At 45.5% G+C, this 4,606-nt stretch overlaps 1 non-coding gene across 1 annotated transcript; it reads right to left on the bottom strand.

Annotated features, from left to right (window-relative positions):
* Window positions 1-4,106: 4,106 nt before the first annotated feature.
* Window positions 4,107-4,229, bottom strand: LOC147425172 (U5 spliceosomal RNA). Its single transcript, XR_015186508.1, has one exon. It is a non-coding gene; the product is annotated as a U5 spliceosomal RNA (small nuclear RNA).
* Between the last annotated feature and the right edge of the window lie 377 nt (window positions 4,230-4,606).

Here is a 4,606-nt window from a genome sequence, read left to right as displayed (position 1 = left end):
GGCACCACACTTGGCATACATAGCGACCAAAGCATTGCCAAACACAACTTATTTCTCCAGCAGTCCTTGGCTAACAATATCTTCATGAATTTCAATGTCGTAAAAGTCTTGAATAGTGCCACATGCCTGCAAGAAGCAAGTATAAGTGATTGCATTTGACGTAAGGTCTTTCCATCACATTCAATCAAAGAGTGCCAAACTAGCCAGGCATTGCCAATTACAACTGCCGTCGGCCAACATTGGACGGGCTTTGGCGTACATACCGATTAAAGCACTGCTATCTCAAACACTTATTCTGTTGTATTCAAAACCCTTGTTGCTACTCAAAACTCCCAGACTGAACACCGACCGAGCGGATTGGACTGGTACGGAACCGGCCCCCGATGAATCTTTATCGGGCAATATCTTGGCGACCGGGACTCCGATCACTGATCTGAAAGGACCGACGCGCTCTACAATATGAGCACTTCACGCCCGTGCATTCATTTCATTTCTGTCCCCTCAGATGCAGTTGCCCAATCCGGTACGGATCTGCAATCGACTCAAACTTCGAACTGCCATAACTTCTTCACCGTAGCTTCAATCGACGAGCCATAAAAACAGGCTGATAGAGCACTTCAAGCACTGCAGTTCTAGATCATAATATTCCAGCTGTGCTCACTTCAAGCATAATCATTTTTGGCATCACTAAGGCATCTGTTGGCCCTTTTAAGCCGTATCTAGCATACATTAATCATTAAACTTGGCCTGTTAACAAGCCCTGGTAACTGACCATTAATCAAGTAAGCTTTAAATAAGCTCGATATGTATTTTTTTGGCATCTTTCTTAGCATGGGAGCGGAGCTGCACGACAGTGTATGTGTGGAGTCTAGCAAATCAATGCCTTGAGAGGCTTGATATCTGTGATGGGCTATGTCCTTCGAACTGATCTCCTTGCCGCATGAAATATCTCTTGTTGGCGCTCCTCCATCTTGTTGATGTGACCCATCATGGATATTGTCACAAAATTGATAATTCGACAATTTGACAGAAGACAAAGACTGACATGTGGCAGCTCATCGCCCGGAAAACGCAGCGACTTTACACATTATGTGGCAGCCATATAGTACTAACATGGCATGCTTTTGGTAGTTAAATCTTTGGGCACCAGCCTTTTGTATCGATTGCTTTTGGCCGTATTGCCTATAAAAATATGCCCAAGGAGTCACTCTCAACAGATTAGTGCATGGTTGCACAGTTGCAGAGTGACTCCGTTGCAATTGTACTCTGTGACTTATCAATATTAAATGAAGTAACTAAAGGGGCGACTACCTTGGGTCATGGCTACTATTTGATTCAAGTTAAAATGTTTAAAAGTTTTTAGTTCTATTCGTGTATTTTTGTGAGATTACAGCCTTGTTGGTGCCAAGCCGGTTACAGTGGTGTCAAAGCTTTAGTCTATTCTTCTTATATGGAGGATCCGGTCTGACTTTTTGTTGTACAAGTTATGGATTCTAATAGAGAAGTCAATCAAGAACAAGAATGCATTCCGCCTACTGTTTTGTGGGATGAATATGCTGAATATGCAAATTTTTTGAAGGAGCAACCAATCCAAGAATTTTATGAGAGGTGGTAGAAAGTCGTGAACCCTACTTCTGAATTCGGTAACAAAGTGAAAGCAAAGTCGAAATTTGATATGAAATCTTCTCTTTCAACATCAAATGAAATCATGAAGTACAGGAAACACTCTCGCAAGGGATGAGCTCCGAGTCTTTCCCCGATTATCTTGGTCGACAGCCAGAGAAGGGGTATAAAACAAGAAACACAACCAATCTGTTCACTTTGAGGACCACCAATGTTTCCAATACCCAAGATCGATGATATACTTGATAGATTGCAGGGTTCTCCTTATTTTAGTAGGATCGATCCTAGCTATCATCATATTGGGATTGCTCCTAGAGATGTATACAAGACCCCGTCTTTGGTGATGCCTTTCAGTCTCACAAATTCTCTTGCATGTTCAACAAGATGATGGAGCGGATCTTTAGAGAGTGCAGACAGTTTGTGAGCACACTTTTCGACAACATTATTGTTTTCTCCGAATGCGAAGTAGAGCATCGAGAACATGTGTTACAAGTATTCAAAGCTTTAGGAGAGCACATGCTGGTTATCAATGGGAGATAGACTTTCGAGGACATATTGTTTCATCCAAGGGTGTTAGCATGGCTCCGGCTAAAGTGACAGCTATTCCAGATTTGCCTACTTTGAGAAATATACATGTGTCAAAGTCGACGATGTGGAAGCTTAGAGACCAAGGGGAGAAAGCACGAGAGAGAGAGAGAGAGAGAGTCTCCTGAATCAACCAATCTTGGCCAAACTAGATAACGGGATCACATTGGGCATGCCAAAACTCTAACAACATAATGTAAGGAGCTTTTTGGAGTTATGCTCTTACTATAGGCGGATATGTAGTGATGACATGGCAACCCGGCAAAAGACAAAGTGACAGATGGGAGCCCACGCAAAAAATGTGGCAGACTTTACATGATGTGGCAGCCGCACGGTGCTGACGTGACATGCTTTTCGGCAATTAAAACTTTGGCCCCAACTTTCTATATCAGTTTCCTTTCTTGGCCACAATGCTATAAAAGTATGGCTAGGGAGTCACTCTCGGCGCATCAATGCACGGTTGCATTGTGACTCCCTAGCAGCTATACTGTGCGAAAAGAAGAAAAGTGCGCCCAACTTTGGGGCGAGTGCAATTGGAAGTTGAATTCCACCACTTTTGTCGTGACTACTAATTGATTTCAAGTTAAGTGTTTACGTTTCCAGTTTTGTTGATATGTTGTCCTCAATCGGGTCCATGCTTGTAAGAGGGAAAGACTGCCATCGTGGGTGCCCGCCATATGGCACATTTGTTACCGACCAATTGCCGATCCATTGAAAAAGATGGGAAGTGTGGGGATCTTGATTGGTTTGTCGGCCTCATGATGGATTTTGCCACAAAAATGACGATCTGCACACTGGGGGACTCTTGATTTGGGTCCATGCTTCGTGGAGTGATCGGAGCTCTTCTACCTCCTTCCGAGGCTGAGATAGTGTGTCCTTCTAAGGAGACCTTTGATTACGTAGCGACTGTAAGGAAGGTGGACCTTTCTTCCTAAAGAGCTCTTTGCAACTTAAGTGCTTCCAACTCCTTGTGCATAGTCATCAAGGGGTCATGATCATTTTCCAAAAAAGGATAGATGGGGGAAGAACACGAGAGGCATCATCCCTTGCCCCTTTTAGCTTGGTGCTAGAAGCAACAAATTTGACTGATGTAAAGTCGTGCTTCGCTGACTTCCTCAGCTTTTATTGCGAGAGCTTTCTGCATCCATTTCCATATCATGGAAGTCACCATGCTCCCCAAATGTCTCGCCATGTTGGAGTATCATATTCCCGAGTTCATCAAGGGCCTTCTCTTGATAGTCTCCTCATTGGAAGGCCCTTGATGAGCTTTTGTGGCCCATCGGAGGTGCAAAGCGCTAGACGAGGACTAGAAGTACCTGGCCGAGCACTAGACTGGAACCAGTAAGTGGTGGACCAAGTACGAGAATTGGACATGGACTAGTAGTACCTAGCAGTAGACCATAGAGTAGCTGTGTATGGAAACCTTGAGACCAACTTTGAGCAGATGAGGGCGTGCAAAAAATGAGAGCACCTGTAGCAAAACAACACCACCACTTGTAAGATTGACAGTTGAAGGACACTAGTAAGGACTCAATGCTATTGCTCAGCTGAACTCCTCTACTCACAATGTACCGACTGGCTCGCTCGAAAGAAACTGCGAGGTCAGCAATGAGCAGGTCCGCCCACCCGGTCGGAACTCCTCTACTCACAATGTACTGACTGGCTGGCGCTAGGCCACGCCGCTATCCTGCTCTGCTCGCTCGAAAGAAACTGCGAGGTCAGCAATGAGCAGGTCCGCCCACCCGGTTGAACAATCTAGACTCAGGGCGCTGGGTAAGCCGGACTATCCCTCAGGACGTTTGCATTGAGAGTCTGCACCTGTAGAACAGAATTGGTGGCCCATCGGAGCTGTGGCTCGTGGAGCGCAGTGTCATTCTTAATCGCGGATTGAGAGGGGCCGCCTCGCAGAGGAGGAAGCCCTTGCCAAAAATTCCAAGTATGGTGCTTCAACTGGGCCGAGCGCACGGTATTCTTTAGTAAAAGGCGAAAGAATAGTTCGCTCTGTGCTCAACCCACACCTCGCAGGGATGGAGAGAGTCGCCTCACGACAACTGCCCCATGACCCTTGCGCCCCCGCATGTGGCTCTTTTCTCTTCCCAACTTCCAAGCGTGTCATGCATATTGAGCCGTCGCCCCCTCTTGGGTTCCTCCTATGCAAAACTCAGTAGCAATAAGAACAATCAGTTTGCGTCCCTTTTCTATGTAACACATCCATCGAATGTCAAAATGCGCTTTTGGGCAAGAGCATCTAGATAGCCTAGCACAAGCCATGATCAGTTTTATTTTCGACCTATTTGTGTCCTGACCGTTCCTACTTAGGGCCATCCCCTTTCTTCTTGTTCTTAGGGCAATTCCATGCAAGGTAATGTCCTTTGGCCTTGGTAAGTAGGTATCCTAT

The sequence above is a fragment of the Adiantum capillus-veneris genome, chromosome 25 (genome assembly GCF_014529385.1).
Source record: "Adiantum capillus-veneris isolate H3 chromosome 25, ASM1452938v2, whole genome shotgun sequence".
Lineage (NCBI taxonomy): Eukaryota > Viridiplantae > Streptophyta > Polypodiopsida > Polypodiales > Pteridaceae > Adiantum > Adiantum capillus-veneris.
Note: the sequence above shows the minus strand (reverse complement) of the source record. Positions and strands in the feature narration are given on the sequence as shown.